Source organism: Rhea americana, unplaced genomic scaffold, assembly GCF_003343005.1.
Source record: "Rhea americana isolate MKP2758 unplaced genomic scaffold, rheAme1 scaffold_196, whole genome shotgun sequence".
Classification (NCBI taxonomy): domain Eukaryota; kingdom Metazoa; phylum Chordata; class Aves; order Rheiformes; family Rheidae; genus Rhea; species Rhea americana.
The window spans coordinates 683,188-700,858 of NW_028186105.1; positions in this window are offsets into that span (position 1 = coordinate 683,188).

The window sequence follows — 17,671 nt, forward strand, 5'->3', positions numbered from 1 at the left end:
AAATTTTCCATGGAGCAATAATTAAACAAAATAAGAAACATCAGAAAATTTGCACTGAAGCAAAACCTTTTGATGCTGTGAGAAGGTTGGATGGGGTCTGATTTGTGTGGTGTAGGAAAATGCAGGCCAGGGGATCCGGGAAGCTAATGCAAAATTATTCTCAGGCCTTCACTGCCCTCTCACCAATTGGCTTGGCATCAGTAGGCTGGAAAAGAAAACAGCACTGCAGGACAGTGCTGTACCTGTTTCTTTAACACCAGCGTGTCTGCACTCCACCAGCTTCCCACCTTCCACCATGGACAAATTCATTTTCCTTTGACAGCGTTGATTTAGGATGTTTTGACTCCTTCATTACACAACAYGACCAAGGAGATGCCTGATGAGCTCAGGGCCACCTTTCATACCAGGCTTTCTCTATTCAGAATGGGGTTATCAGAGTCCCATGAATGGCTGAGCACATGGATCAGCACAGATGCCAACTGGGAACCTCTGGGTTGGGATAGGAGAGGAAGAGAACTGTAGTATTTCATGGCTTCTTGAGGTTTCCAACAGATGGAGGCTGGACCTGTGTCTAACACTTGCCCTGGTGAGCAAGTGACTACATGGACGGTCTCTTCTTTCACCCAACCATGGAGCAATAGCTTCCGTGCAGATGTGTCCACCACATCTCATTCAACATATGGTCTACTGCCTGGGCTTTTGCCTTTCTTCTTGTTCTGCCAGTGGTGTTACTTCACGTGCCACCACTATGCTGCTGCATTGCTGTGGAAACAACATTTGTCAAGTGAGCTACATGGCTGGAATAACTCCAGCATCAAGGAGCAGGGCAAGGGCACTAGTGAGGGGGAAGAGGAGGGAGCAGCCAGTGGATCTAGGTCAGAGAACCCAAAATGTCTGTATCATTTGAGAACAGCTCTTGGGTGGAAGGGTTGGGGAGGGCTGTCAGAATGCAGAGACATAGCCAGCAAGCAACCTGTGTGTTTGCTCTTGACTAGATGGAGGAGAGCAGGCACTGTCCCCCAACCAGCCAAACTCCGACTCATGACCACATCTCTGAGCCTTTCCCGATTGAACCATGATGACTGTGATACAACTTTGCTTGGCCTGTGTGGACAGAGGTTGATGAGAGTGCAGTGCTGAAGTGCACCCCAGAGCTGATGGATTGACTTGATGGACATTTTCAGAGGAGGGATACTGTTCTCCAGCAACTGGTGCCTTAGCTCCCTGTGTGTGTAGAAGCACAGGCAACCCAAAGGAAATGCTGCCTCCTCCATGAGGAACTACAGCAAAAGCAAATGATCCAGCACTCTCCTCCTCACCAAAACAAAACAAAACAAGCTGAAACACAGCCTTCCTTATCATGCTTTTCTCTCTTGCAAAAGGATGAGAAAGAAAACAGCACATGARGCATATGTTAGCTAACAAACTGGAAGGTGCCCAAGGTGCAGCATCCAGTTAGATTCACACCAGAAGATCTGCACAAGTGTGAAAAAAACAGGTATGTACATTTAGTGAGCAAGCTGTGAAACATGACTTAAAGTCATTTCAAAAGCAAATGATCCTGCTATGTCTTACACGCAACATCTCCACACCTCATTGTAACACGAATTTATTTTGTCCCTGGCCAACCCTTACTGGGCAAGACGGGCTAAGACATTACGATCTCAGCCTGTGTAGTATCACAGTTTATTCTGGGATAATTTACTTCACAGAGGAGGTTTGGGGATTGTTCTGCTTTTTATTTTTTATTTATTTCTGCAACTCCACAGCAGCCCAACCACTGYGACTTCTAGGCAAGCTGAGATCTGAGCACTTGCATTGCAGAGTGAACACAGTCATCCTTGGAGCTTTTCTTCCTTGAAAACAGCTAAACAGGAGGTGGTCAGGCTTCATTGCAAGGGCTCTGCTGTGCTCTCTCCCTTCACTGACCTGCTAGGCAGCTTCAGAGTCAGCTGGCATTCCCAATCCATGCTGTACTACCTCTCTCAAAGGTGAGCACTTTGAGACAGATGATATTTTTGTACTCAGAGCCTGGGAAATCTCCCTGGGACCTTCATGTAACTACTGGAATAAAAATGAGAATAAATAGAAGCCAGTTACTGTGCCTTTCAGAGCCTTGGAGAGCCCTGGTTCTCYTCCTGTGACAGATTCTGCCCAGTCATGTCCCCACTGGAGGCATGTCATCCCTGGGCAGATATAACTGGGTGCTTGGTGTTACTTCGTGGTGTCTCCAGAGTCCCATTGTGTTGCTGCCACCACGCTCCCAAAGATGGGTAGCGCCAGTTTGCTCTGATGCTCATGTTGGACTCCCAAGAGCATTCAYTGGCTGGGAAGGGGTTGGTCTCTTCATCCTCATCATGGACAGGTGTAAAAGCTTGTGACATACAAGGAGCAGAGGAGAGCTCAAAGCCTAACGGGATTTCAGTTCTGACCCCATGTGCTGGGGAGTTTGCATTGCCTCGTAACTGTGCCCCATGGGGCCCCAAAGGACTGGTGACAACTGTGGTTCAGGAGCTGAGATGGGATGCTCAGTGGATGCAAAGGATCCTGACTGTGTTCTGACTTACTCTGAAATCAGTTGAGGCAAGGAGACTCCCCTCCACCCCACCGCCCCCACAAAGGCCTGGCTGGGGGAGCTTTTCTGKCTAGAAAATTGGCTAGGAAATCCTCAAAAACATGCTTTGCCCCTCAGTCCCATGAAAAGTAGCTGCCAYGGTGGTATAGACACCTTCTCTGGTATAGACATCACTGCCTGGTTTCTCACCATTTTTCCTCCCTGTAGCTGTGTGCCTCTSTGGCCACATGCCACTTGCTCATGCTTAGGAGCACCAGTGCCTCAGGCCCACGTTCGGTCTTTGGCCCTGCTCCCTCAAGGCACAGTCTGTTTTGCAGACCTGGCTCCACATTGTGCATTTGATCCAGCAATATTTACTGTTCAAGGAGCAGAGCAGAGCTGCCAAATAAATGCCAGGCTCCTTTACTGCTGGCTCCTTGCAATGAGGGAGTGTCTTAAGCTTTATGTAAACTCCCAGGTGACAGTTCCAGCACAGAGGAACGTATCTGCTTTATTTTCCATTCACCCTCTTTGATTTGGGATTTTGTTTCCTATTTAACTTTGGTGCAAGGGGCATCTGCATAGCAACTCCCTCTTTTCCTTTGCTGTTCTCTGGCAGCTTCTGTTGCCATTTCCAGATGGACTCCCTCCACAGAGTAATTTGTCACTGGGAAGACAGTCATGGCACTATGAGGAAGAGTCTGATGGAGGAGCTGGCTCTTGGGCTGCCAGATGCTGTGTCTAGCTCCATTCCCTGGCTGGGATGGGGAAAGTTGTGTAAAATACAGATTTTCCTGCAGGCTGTAAAAGCTTGCTGCTCCCATTGTGGCTCCAAGGCAGGGTTACGCTCTTGTTTACTCTAGCTGCTCTAATAAGAGATATCATCTTTCCCCTGGCCCCAGGAGCAGACCTGGCATCACACTTTCCCACCAGGACCTCACCTGCCCCTCTGTGCCTACCYGTCCTAAAAGCACAGCCTTGATTAAAGAGAGATTAAAGCTAATTAACTTCATCCAACTACTTCTCACAAACTCCAGCTGCCACAAGGCTGTCGATGGATACATATAAGGTGCCATCCTGATGCAGAAACAGAAGGGAATCACCAATTAAAGACATAGCTATTTTAAGGCATCTCTTGCATGAGCCTGCAAAGCAGGAGAGCCTGGGTCTCACAGATCCACTGTGCCTGCAGCTGCAGAGACCCAGCAAGAGTCTCTGGACATGAAGGAGRTGGCCTCCAGGTGTTTGAATGAAGTCCAAATGCTTGTATCTCAACTCAGAATGACCTCCATGAGCTCTGGGGGAGAAAGTAAGTGGAGATGGCTGCTCTTCACCTCCMGAAACAAATATCAGAGCACAATTTGCCCTTCTGCTTCCCCTGCAGGCAACAGRAGATCATTGAGGCTGAGTACGAGCACTCACAAGGAAGTTTTCTTGTGATTTTTGCTTTKTTTTCTGTGCTTCCCTCACAGGTGCTCTTTGAAGTCTCACCTGCTTTTGTTCTCCAAGATTCGTGTGCTCTTGGGGCTGCTTTTGTTCTCTAGATGCTTGTTCTCCCCCTCCCTCTCTGGACTTGCCATGCCAAATGGATTTTGACTGCCTTGACCTGGAGATCAAGTGCTGCTCACTCTCATTAGATGCAATATTTGTTGTACCAGAGCTTGAATGACCCCAGTGCTGAGAGAACAACTGAAGAATCCCTTAACTGTTATGCAGAAGACAAATATTTGCTGGTACAGAAAATGTGGACAATCTTACAGGGAACTCTCTGTGCACATCAGATGTTCAGCAAACCTGCTGCGTCTTTTCATTTTCACAAGGACGCTGACACCTACACTACCAGAAGAGCTGGAAAGCAACAGTTTCATTTTATCAGGAAAATAAAAAATTTTTGAAACTTTGCTTCTTTTTTCACTTACACTGACATGAAATCAAGGTTCTTAATTTTATTTTGATGCATTTATAGAGTGTGAAGAAAACAAAAATGGAAAGAGCAGTGTTAGAGGTTGGCCAGTGCCAGTGACCACCTCATGATGTAGGAGAACTGAATTCAGTGATTCTCCCCTGTCAAGGCTGAATGCTTTAACTTCAGTGTTGTTGGCTATTTTATATCTCTCTTCCTGGTTTTCATTAAAAATATCATCAAAGACTTGACAAATCTTCTCAAAAAAGAATCTCATCAAAACTGATACTAGCTGTTTTGGGTTCAATGAATTTGATTTATATCTTTATTTATGATAAAATAGTGGACCATGTCTTTTTCAAGTAAAAAKAAAAGTAATGACAATTTCAAACTGGAAAATAGAAGAAGAAGAGGCATTTTAAATGAGCTTAAATTCTAGTAAAATGTAGCAAGTGGAGTAATCAAGTGAGCATCCTTTTCCGACCACAGGAGTGTTTTGTGAGCAAGTTGGGTTATGTGCTTTGAGGGGAGGATCATAATCCTTTTCTAAAACATCATGTCTTGCAAAACTGAACTTCTGTGTCAAGTCACAAAGAGAGGAAGAATTGGAGTGTAGATGATTTCTGAGTTCCAGCCAGCTGCCTAACTGGTGACCAAAGTTTTCAAAAGGATGCAGCAGGTTGTATGTACATTGAGTGTTGCAGCCTTTTTTCCAGCTAATCTGGCCCTAGCAGTGGACACTGAAGGCAGGTTCCTCCTCGCACCTAGGTTCTTCCAAGGCTGCTCTCCTTTTAGAGAATACTAATTTTTAAAGGCTAATGAGACATGCTGATTCCACAGTTGTGAATTTCTTCTATGGTAATAATTATCATCCTTTGCCCTTCTGCAGCTATGTCTACTGAGAGACCTTGGTGCCTCCACACAGTAATAGATCTTGCCTTGCCACCCTTTTGGCAGGCAGACAGATGGTCTCCATTTTACAGGCAGGGAAAATGATCCTGAAGGAAGGCAACACACATTTGTTCTCCTCACCACTGCCTTCTCCAGGTCCTGCCCACGACAGTTTGGGGTCACTCAGCAAAAGCTTTTATTCCATCCCACATATTCACAGTGAGATGCACGTTGACTGATGCACACCAGGGAGCTTTCCCCCTGCAACACGACTTTCTGAGTTTCATGATATGCTTTTGGAGATCCAGCCTTCAGGCTGCTCCTTTGTGTTTTGTGGGACATCCTTAGCTCTGTGCTGAGTGTGGGGCCTCAGGACACTTCTATCTTTGCTTCCCAGGGCATCAGTGTGCTGCTGGACCTGGCAGGCTCATCTACATCTAGTCCTCATGCCAGCTCCACTGCTGCACAGGCAAGCACAGTCTGGCAAAGCAAAGGAGTGAAATGTTCTGCTCCAGATCCAGAAACCCTGTCAAAGAAAATAAGCAAATAAATGAGCAAAACGTGGTGTTTGAGAGTATTAGGTACTGAAAGAGCTTTACTGCAGCATGTTGGGGCATGCCACAGATGGAGTATGTGAAAGACAGCATGATGGTATGCAGCCGTCAGCCACCACACTCGGAAACAAGCTGTACTGGGGGACCAAAGTCGACCTTTCCCAGGACCACACAGAGCAGGTGCTCTTCTAGATCTCTTCAGTCAAGCAAAAGTAGGAGAATTTTGCTGTGCTCATTCCCAGCTGGTCCCTCTCCCTCGTATTGCAAATCATCCAGGTGCAGATGCCATCCGAAAGGCTTCAGGRGCCCAAAGTGTGCCATGCAGTCACCCCGTTCTTTTCCTGCAGCAGCGAGAAGGTGCAGATCAGGCTAGCAAGCAGGTATTTACCATTCTGGTACAATCTGCCTCCTGCTACCTCCGAAAACCACTGACTACTAGCAACCTAATCTCAGGCATCTTCCTGTTCCCCGTGTTTGCTGAGGAAAAGGTTTAGAAGATCCTGCACTGGCATTCCTAATCACGTACTTCAGCCAAAATAAGATTTTTGGAATATAATAAATCTCTAAAAAAATAACCTTTAAAAAAATACTTAAAAATGATACCCCCTACACATATACCCCAACTCTAATGTCCTGCTCAGACTCAGCTGTGCTTAATCTACTGAGCAGTGTGAGGTTTTGGGAGGTCTTTGCCAGGACCCTTGTTTTACCAGTACTACTAGATGAATGCAGTTGGGGCGCCGAGCCTGGCTCCATACACTGCACAACCYCTAGGCCCAGAGCACTGAGAGAAGAAAATGCAGCTTGATTTCCCATCTATCAGCTCTCTGATGCCTCTCTTAAAGCTACTCTCTGCCCTTTCCTACAAAACAGACAGAATTGTGACTATAATAGGTAACCTCTTTCTCCATCCAGCTGCTTGGGTGCTCGTAATGACACTGTGAAGCGTCTCCTACTATGCAAGTTATCCTTTCAAGATACATTAGGGTCATTTTTTTTTTTTAATGGGAAGGAGAAGAGAAGGGAGGAGGGACCGATCCTGAGGGAAAGAGATAAATTATCTTCAAAGAGAACAATTAACAATCAATTGCAGCAGCACTGTAGAGCAGAGATAGACACGTATTTCTGGCTTTTATTTCTGATTAATGAGAGAAAGGCCCAGCATCTCCCCCCTCCCCAGCCCTGAGAAACTGGTCTCCTGATTGTGTCACAACTGATCTGCAATTGTTCTCTCTGAAGATTATTTATCTCTTTTCTTCATGATTGCCTGCTCTGAGACCTTAATAAATTGGATCCAACCAGCAGCAGTGCTTGCTAATTTCCCCCTGAAGATGATTTGAGTTTTTGCTAGGCTCTTAGAGCATCCTTTTGCTTGATTTCCATTGCTTTTAAAAGGGTTTAAACATAATTTTCTCTCATTGTGGCCTCAAGATTGTTGGTAGTTATGTGTTTATATTAGATTAAATCAGCAGCGGGCCCAGCTTCAATTTGAGCTGCTCTGTGCTAGGTGCTGTCCAGAAATGACCTTGACAAATTGTTTCTGTAGCATCTCTGTTATTACACACTATGGAAAACACCATGTTTTTTGCGTGAGGCAGTGCAGGATTTCCAGTTGCCTGAAAAAGCCCTAGGCTGGACCAACCGAAGCCTAGGCAGGGCTGCAGGATTAGCGTAAAGCAGTGGATTTTGCATTGGCAAAGGAAGCCGGGCTGAACGTGACTGCAGCTGGCCAGGGCACTGGCTCACACCGAAGAGGTGCTCAGAGCCGAACTGACAGCTCAGCTAAAACTCTTTTCCCAGGACATAGYAGCGCCGGTATCAAGGGTGGCTGAGCCAGGCATGAACAGCTCCAGGACCTCACTGGTTTGCAGTCCTGCATTTTGGAGGAGATGGGCACCAGCCTCCTGGGGCTCGCTGCAACCGTTGTATTGCCTCCGAGCCAGGCAAACYGGGGCCAGTTCTGAAAGGGGTATCTCTTGCCACCAGCCTGTGAGGTGCTTTCCCAGCCYGAAGCCTGATGAAGTCAAGCTATCAGACAGTTATGCAATGGGACAGCCCTCCTCCCCCAGAGTCACGCTCTTACCCCGGGCAGGAGGGGGGAATGAATAGTGTCTGGTTCTGTGGGCAGCAGAGAGGTGTCAACGCACTTGTTCGTTACTCTGCCAGTGCAGATTAAAGCTTTTGTGCTTTCCCATTCTTAAGGCAATCCTCGGGGGGGGGGGGGGGGGGGGCGTGTGTGTGCACATGTGTGTGTGTGTGTGCACATGTGTGTGTGTGAGTGCCTACATGCACACACATGTCTATCCCACATTAATGCAGTCAGATAAAGAGGCCTCCATGAGGAATAACCCCCCACTGTTTTTATTTTAATATGACAAACATTGCATGCTTGAGTGGTAAATGAGATGATGTTATTTCTCTGACTTCCTTTAAGTTCTTGTCCTGTATCTAATCTTCTCTTCTATTTCAAGCTGTTGCTACAAAACCTCTCTGTGCACTCTCTTTTCTCTGTGGCTCTCATCCTTCAGATGTTTAGGCTAAGTCTCTCCGTGAGGTCTGATGGGATCAGCTTCACAGACCTTCCTGCTCTTAGGTTTCCTAGGAGAAAGGCCACGGGAAGGAGTGTTACCAAAGACTAGGCTATCCCCAGGGCCGTATACTGTAGCCTGCTTTATGCTCTGACCATTTCCTCTCAGTCTGAGTGATGAAAGTTACACCCCCCCAAAACCCACATAAATTTTTCTGCTGAAAAAATAGAAAAAAATGAGAAAGGAGAGCTGGCTGCAATGCCAGCTCTACTGGGAATGGCAGGCGGGGACGTGTGTGCTCTAAAGGTCACCGTGAGCCAGAGAAACTCTCAATTGGATTCAGAATTCACTTTCTTATTGGCAGCAGCATGGGGGATTACAGATGGGCTCTACATTTCATTCTCATTAACACTGTTTACCTTTTGCAGGTGCCTAGATCAGCCTTCAGTGTTCACTAGGACAGGAACTCTACCTGTTTTGGGGTTGCTGCAGCCTGGTCCGATTTAGAATTAAGTTGACATATGATGTTATCTGTAAGACAATACTGCTGTTCTCACGCAGYCTGGCCAACACGTGGTAGACTGGCAGGGGTCAAAGGCAGCTCTCACTGGCTGTGAACCGCAAGGTGGATTGAAAGAGCAAGTACACACGTGTAGTCAGGGCAGCTCCACACTGCACCTTGGGACTCATGCAGTCTCACCTCGTCATCCTAAGATGCACCCTTGGCTCTCACCCCTTATAGCCAGGCTTTTGTCCTGCTCCAGGACCTCCTTGCCAGACCCAGTGGGTTGGTGGCCACCTTGACGGGACAAGTAAGAGGTACTTCAGGTAGGACACAGACATTTATTAAGGACTTCCCCCAAAGCCCATGCCTGTCTTGGTGGTTCAAGGTATAAGCCATTCTATTAGGATCCAAAACTCATGGAAAGGGCATGGTGCTTATAGCTTTCTCAAACCTGGCTCTGAAAACTTTCTGCCAGCCACAGTAAGGCACAAGCCCAGTGAGCTGGAGAGATGCTGCCTCTCTTTGGCAGGGCACTCCATTCTAGGCACTAGCACTGTGATGCCAGCTTGCAAGTCAGAAAGAAGTCGAAACTTGATCTGTCATTACAGGTTCCTCTTCTCATCTATGGAGAGAAATAAGCTTGTCCTTATGTCTCACAATTAACTACATCCCACAGGAGCGCAGACAAGGTCTGTCCTCTGCTCCTGGGAGATGGAGCCTAGGGTGGCAAGATCTGGCTCAAATGTCTCACTTTTCAGTGTCCAGCTCTGGGGAGGTAGGACTGGCCCAGGCGTCGCTGGGCCCTGACTCCTCTAGGCTGCCCAGCAGGAGTGCAAGGATGCAGTCAATAATAATAAACAATAAGTAATGAACTGGAGGACACCAGCCCCTGGGGAACAGAGTTCTCCCAAATARGTAGGAGCACTAGGACTTCTGTGAACAGCTGATCCAATCTAAAACATTTGCAGGGACCTTCAAGGACAGGCCCCACTCAGGAGGGAGGTGGTGTCGGGCCCTGTCTCGCTCACGTGCTGCTTCTCTCCCTTGAATGCAGTGATCTACCCTCAGGAAGCAGAGTGGGATGGAGAAGGCTTCGCTCTGCAGTGGGCGGCAGCCGATACACAAAGCGAGCGTCTGGAAACACAGGGGCTGTGCAGCCTCATCCGCTGATGGGGGATCTGTCCTGAACGCTGCTAAATGTGTTATTTTTGCAGCTTCCATCCYTGCGACTATGTAGTTTATACCAGGGGAGATTATCTTGACAGCTCTCTTACCTTATTCTCTCATTACAGCTCATCCAGGAAGGATGGGGGGGGGGTAGTAAAGCAATTTTAGGAGACTGCACATTTTTTATGGTTATGTCTTATGATGTGTTAATTTGCCAAATCAAATATACGTCTCAGCACTTCCACCTTTACCTCCTGCATGTCTTCAAAATAAATAATTGTATTAATCATACTTTGCCATTCYTTCCAGGGATTAGAAAGCAATTTGCAATGCTGGGTTAGGCTAGTCTCGCTGTCTTGCTTGGAAGGTGCGCTGCTGCCCTTGCACAGCTGGGGAAGACGAGGCACAGCGAAAGCAAAGCAGCTCTCTCGAGTGGAAAGTGAAGTTCAGATCCCCATGTCCCTGCTGTGCCTTAGCCCTGTCCCCACAGGGAGTAAATATGTCCCAAGAGCAGCATGGAGCACCCACAGAGCACTTYAATTTGATCTTTTCTTTCTGAAAGTACTTGTTTGCTGGGGTACCGCAGCACTGGTGGTGGAAGGAGAATGGACAAAGGGCACCAGAGAAGTGAAAGAGAGCAGTGAGGGAAAACTACCACCTTGGAAATTCGAATGGAAAATGCAAACTAGTTTATTTTTCAGCTGCAATCAACTGAGGCTGAAGCCAAGAGGGAGCTGAGTTGGAGGAAAGGGGACCTAATCCTTTTACATGGAATCTGTCCTGCTTCCTCATTTCACCCTCCTCGTCTGCCTGGTGAAATAATCTTTTCTTCCCTTTAGGCCTGGCTGTGCCTGCTTTCCCTCTTTTTTGACCTTTGATGACTTCATTTACACTGGCTCCCTGTCTGCTGACATCTGCCATCAGCTCTGAGCCTCTCTCTGCTGGAACAGGCTGTGACCCATGGGTGCCAGCATGGCAGAGTAGGTTATTAATAACAGTAATGTCATCCAGCAGTATTGCAAGCCAAGAAAAAGAACTCTTTTGCTGTCCACTCTTCCCATTAATAGAGATGTTCCCAGAGATCTACAGTGATAGGAATCACTTAGTCCATGCTGATCTGAAGTGGCTGTATTCCCAGCCACAACTTTGCAGGAAGAAATCTGTGTCTGCCCATTGCAGTCCATGTTTTTGGGAGCATGTGTGCTATGGGATTCATTGAGACATGTGTAGTGTGACACACAAAACAATTTCCAGGCATTTAAAAYCCAGAAAGCATGACTAAGAAAACGTTTTCCTCAGGTGGCCTGCTTTACCACCAGCATGTGACTGCACAATGAAGCTGCAGCTAACATGACTGAATATGCAAAAACCCTGATGATTCTGCAGGTGACAAGRTGAGGGAGTGCTGCAAGGAGGATGGGAGAGGTTTGGATGGTGTCTTGGGCCTCATTGCCTCCGCTCCGAAGAACCACCTCCATCCATGTCCCTTTGGATTGACCCCTCTGCAAACATCACAGCTAYCTCCTTCCCTGAAGGCACCACACTGGCTCATTTGATGAAGGRTTGCACCAGGGTGCAGCTAGGAGGGGACCTTCTTGCAGGACATCACTGAGCAAGGCGTTACAATTCATCCARCTCCAGGACCCTCTACATCAGTTATAGCTGGTAGTAGATCAGAAATCAGTCCACTCAATTGCATTAGTACTGCATTGAAGTTGAAGTCCACAAGCTGTGCTGCTACACTGTGAGATCGAGGGGAGATCTGGCAGTGCAGGAGAGGAGCTGAGAACTCAACAAGTGATGGGAGGCTGGCAACTCAAGTGAAACCTGACAAAAGTCCCYGCCTCAGGCTCCAGAGGAGACCCAGCATGGTGAGCATGCTGTCCTTCTTAGTTTCAGATGCATGAGCCACAAACAAAAATCGAGTAGCAGGGAATCAATGTGGCTTAACAGTCTTTTGAGGCACAACCCCTCCCACTGCTAGCAGCTCCACGGGACATGGGTCATGTTTGCTCTGGGAATCTTGTTTCCTCCCTGTGTGAGTGACACCTCCTCATGGCCAATGGGCAGGTTCTGGGTAGGCCAGTCTGTTCCCAGCACCTCTCCTGCTTCCCTCCCATGCATATGCATCACTGTCAGCTGTGCCTCAGCTTCCCTGTGTAAAGGACAGGATTTAATTACAATAACCCCCCCAAGCCACTTACCCTTACAGGATGGCCATATTCCTGACTTCCTTTGTACAGGGTCCTCAGACGCGGACAATTTGCATTAATATCATGGTGGGACAAGACCACAAAGGGTTGGAGGCTCATACATTCTCCAGGGGTTGTGTGGATAAAACAGTGACTCAGGTAGATATAGACTCCATTGGGCAAATGCTTAAAATTCAGGGAAGGAGAGAAACCAATCACCTGCATGGTGAGGAGAAGGATGCGCTGAAGAGCTGTACTTCCCTGTGTATGCTTGAAATTGCAGTTGCTCAGCAGCTTAGCCGTTAGTAGTTTGCCCTGTGAAGCAAGCTGACATCCTGCAGAGCTCTGTCCCCTGGAAGCCCAGAAAAGCAAAGGAGGTTTTTTGAAAATGTGCTCCCTTGGAGGCTACTGTGAGCTGCAGACAGCTAAAGCCTGCGGCTCATGCAGGGACTGTCATTTGAATGACTTGCAGGGAATGGCGTGGCTGAGGATAGAAGGTGTCACAGGAATTAAAATGACTATCTCTGGATTAATTGTAAGCAAAGGAGGAAGACACTCATACGCAAGTCTCACTTCAGGGTACACTTCAGGGTCCTGTTCCCCAATCGCTCTGCATTTTCTGCTCTAATGTGTACACATGCTGTGTTATGACTGCTGAGGAATGGTTCAGTCGCCCACATACCGTCCTCTAGTGCCTTTTRAGAGATCTCCAGGGACTCAAAGCCTCTGCACAGGACTGGCAGATACAATRGAGGATGCAGCCCCTTGCACCTTTATGGAGGCCAGGTGGGATCCCTTGGACATCTCCCCTAGGGCTGCTGACCTCCAGCCACTGCTTGAATCACTCCCCAGGTGTCACAGAGCAGAAGAGCAACCTGCACTGATTCAWTTTTTTTTTATTTTAACAGAACATGAATTTTCCTATGAATTTACATCTTAGATATTGTTTTTAGGAATTTCACCAAGAGAGAAAAGATGTGTTTCATTTTGGGAATCTTTTTTAATGCCCCAGACTGACATGGACACCAGCAGCAAAAACATCCTGAAACCCCCTACAATTACTTTCTTTTCATACAGTAGAATTTGTGTATGTTAACGTATTTATGTGATATATAACACACATATCTTCTGAAAAGTAATTAGTATTTTTCAATGATTTGCAATGATTGCAAGTTACTATGATCCATGCTGGCATAATTGGTTGAAATTCTATTGTATATGTTATACTGGTGGTTAGAAGAGCAGATCCAATGTTCCCATCTGGCTTTAAGATTTCAGAATATCTGTCAGTGTTTTAAAGGATYGCTGCTGTGGCTGAAAGGTCCATACAACGTGGGAAGCTGCAGAGGGCTGAGCCAGGGTATTGGAGGTCACTTCCAAAAAATCTGTAAGAATTTGGTTGCTTTCTAATCCCCMAGATCTGGCCACAAGTGGAATCAATAAACCTGGGAGAGAAAAGAGTTTTGGAAGTCCTCATCTCTGAAGATGCACGAAGAGTGTGACTATGTTTTAAATAATCTTGTTACTGCTTGTTTTTGGTTATCATCTCATAATACAGCTAAACCTGGAAAGCCACTTCTCACAGTGATATGTCATGGAAGAAATGGCTTCTTCTGGGGAGAGTTTGAAGGCTTTCTGAGGATAAAGAACGAGACTCATGCAAGTTGTTAAAGAAACTGCAGTACAGCAGGAAAACTGTTCAAAAGAGAACTTGGCATATTGCTGGAGATAAGAAYTAGCTGCTTAAAACTGACTGCCAGCAYGTTCCTACTGTGTTTGGGTGAAAGTACTCATTCATCCTCCTGCCTGGTTGGGCTTGAAAAATACTGCTGGGTACTTGAACACATGGGAAGTAACAAGAAGTAAAATGCAAGAATTAATTACATGTTTTCCAGTGCAGCAGCTGGAGAGATTTTTTTTATCAGTGAGYTTAAAACATTTTGAGCCTTGTGAGGAGCCTGGCTGAAGAAAAGTTGTACCRTAAGTAAGAAAGGATAAGGTTTCCTTTCAAGTCTTGACTCCACCAGGAGTTTTGTTTATGCCCAGGAGCAAATCTGTCCAGGTTTTACGCGGGTATAAGTTCCCCATCTATAAAATGAGGTTTGTTTTATCTGTCTACCTTGCAAGGGCATTGCAGGAATAAGTACTCACAAATACTGAGATGCTACAGCAATCATGTGCACTTGAACTTCRGCGTTGCCCAGGGGCAGTCATTTGCCAGCTGGAAACTCACTGAGTTGAGAAGTTTCATGTCAAAGCAAACTCCGCAACAACAGCAAATGAAATGCCAATGTGTCTGGACGTGAGAGATGCCACGCTGTGAGGAGCTCTGGAACACCTTTGAAGGAATAAATCTTAGTATTCATGGCGATGGATGAAGAGCAGCACTGGAAGACCAAGGTGAGGTTGTTATTTGCTGCTTGTGGCACGTTTGTTGGAAAGCAGGCTCCAGACATCAGACAGCATCTCAGATCTTCAGCCAAGCCTGGAATGAGGAGCACTGTTGCTGGCTTCTCTCAACATATTGCTAAGCTAAATGTGAAATGTGGAGGATAAAGAATGGCAGCGGAAAACATACCTGACAACAGAACTGCATAGGAAAAGGTGCTGCATATTCAAGAGTGCCTTGGACTCTGAAAAGCAAAGGCTGGTTTCCTTCCAGCCAGGCATCATCAAGAAAATGTAGCAGCTTTCATAGGCAGTGCAAAGCTCCAAATGTTAATTACCGAGAAATTGCAAAGGTGGGGGGAGGAAAGAAAAAATAAGGAAAAGAGTTGATCCCATTGGCCTTATCTGCAACTGAAAAAGCCAAGTCCGTTTGAGCTGAGAAAATATCAGTGCAGCCCTGGATTTCGCACTGTTGCAAGATCAGAAGCTATTGTTCTGTGCCTCCCGATCAGTAGAAACAGGGCTTTGTGGACACCCACTGGTAATATGGAAGCAGTTCTCAGTAATGAGCATTGCTGGTTTGCCAGCAGAGCCAGCAAGCCCCTGATACTGGTGCAGAACAAGCAAAAAGCCTGTTCATGTCTACCGGCTGTCTGTCTTCACTGCAGCCTGCTGACAAGCCATGGCCAACAGGCCCACTGTGGCCAGGAGACGGCTCCATGCACACCTCAGAGCACTACCCAAAGCTGTCTTTTGGCTCTCTAGTTTGTCTCAGTCCGCAACCTTTTTCCTCATCAGCCAAAAGACACCCAGTTCAGGCCCTGAGTGCTACCATGATTTTCAGGGAAGTGGAACTGTCTTTCCAGCTCTTTCAAAGTCCCTTAGAGAATAAACTCGGAAAATCATTTGATATGTCTGGGCTGTCAGCAAAATGAGGATTACAGCCTTCCCAGAGCAGATGTCTAAGGGATGTCTGCTGCACCCTGYTTCAGACCACTTTTCTGATTACTTGCGTAGAATTGGAGGCAGAACTTTCCTCACCCTGGTACCTCTTGGCAAGCTCTCCTTGGTCTTGTGGTGGCATCAGAGGCCTATTACCTTTGTTGACCTCACACCAACTCATCTCACATCCTTACGAACAGGGAAGAATGACAATATCATTTTTTTACAAATTTCCTCCAGCTATTTCACTCCCTCTACTCCCTCCCACTGTTGGTGATATAAATGAAAACAGAGTCATTCCCGCAGCCAGTTTAAGATCTCCATCTCTCAGCTTGATGTCAGATATTTGGGGGATTGCTTTTAATGTGTCTTTTCCTAACTCTGATAGCTGCTGGCTGCTGCTGGTTCTTCCTCCAGGTGAATGCCATAGTGGAAAGCTTGTTTTGTCTTAAGAGGACTCTGCTAGCTCAGAGTTCATCCTTGCAGAGCCCATGTGGAGTGCAGACACAGGTTTCTGTGACTGCTCAGGTTTGCATTGATCTCACTTGCAGTTCAGCAGCTGTTTCCTCTCCTAGTGTGAGTAAATCTTGCTAGAATTTCTCACAATCCTTCATATTTCTTTCCTCCTTTCATCAGATTTTTTCCTTCTTTCATTAACAAATAAAACCCTAAATAGTTTTGTGCCACCTGGACAGATTTCACCTTCTGCTCCATCCTCCCCATTCTCCAAACCATTAATAAATATTTTCAGTAACACCCCTCCCCAGGCTAGTCCCTGGAGCCGCCCCGATTAGCCTCCCTCTGCTCCAAGGACCATTCATTCACTCCAGCCCTTTGTATCCCGTCGCTCGAGCAGTTTTTGACCCACAACAGGATGCTGCCCCTTACCCTGTGGATATTTATTTTCCTTAAGAGCCTCCTGTGAGGGACTCTATCAAAAAGCCTTTAGAAAAATCCAACTAAATTATGTCCAGAAGTGCCCTTTATCACATTTGCTTTATTAACTCTTTCCCAGGCTTTGGCAGGCTCAAGAATCACAGTTTTCTGGGTCTGCTCTGTGATGAGTTGTCCCTGCTCTTCTATTTCTATTGTCAGATCAGACCCAAGCAGAYGGGCTAGGATGCTCCAAGGGTGTCACCCAGAGCTGGATCCCTCAGGATCCCATTGAACCAGAGACCCAGTGGACACCAGAAYGTGGTGCCATTTTAACATGAGGGCAAACTGCTGAATCTGGACCATGCTTCCTGATTTTCGCTAGTCTGAACCTGCCCATATAAAGAGGGCTGACCAAGAAAAAAATTTTTTATAAATATATTTTCAGATTTTGATTAATTCTCTGTATCTCTCATCTGCTACTTCTGTTTCCTTTTTAAGTTTCTGTTTGTTTAGGGGCTTGTTTTCTTTTTTTAGRGACTTGTTTTCTTACACTTCATCATGGGATTTTTTAAAACACTTCTAGGCAATCATAAAAAGTCTTTTTTTAAATAGAAAAAATAATTTTTCAACAATGTAGTTAYGAAAACAAATATAAATTAAATTCAAGAAAAAGAGAAAATATATTTTTATTTTGAAAAACAGCTGATCCTTACATTTAGAGGCATGAGGTTACAGTTAGAACTGAGACAAGATATTAACTTTTTTTGGTAAGTAAGATTTTGGCACGATCTTTATTAGAATGTCATCTTCCGGCTTGCTGTTCAGCTTTTATAAGGATGTTAAAAAGTGAATGAGTGAACAAAAAAGCTGTAAAAATAATTGGAAGTCTAGAAAAAAACCCTTTGAAATGAGCTTGAAGGAAGTTAGTCTATTTAGCTTACCAGAGTGAAGGGTAAAAAGCAATTTGACCTGTAAGTATCTACACAGGAAGATGATATTTGATATTACAGTGCTCTTTAATTGAGCAGACAAAGCAGAATGAGGTTCAATGGCTAGAAGCTGAAGCTGGAAAAATTAAAGGGGGAAGTAAGGTGGAGTTTTTTTAAAATAAGCAGAGCAATTAACCATGGCAGCAATTTACAAGAATGGAAAAGATTATCTATCACTTGAG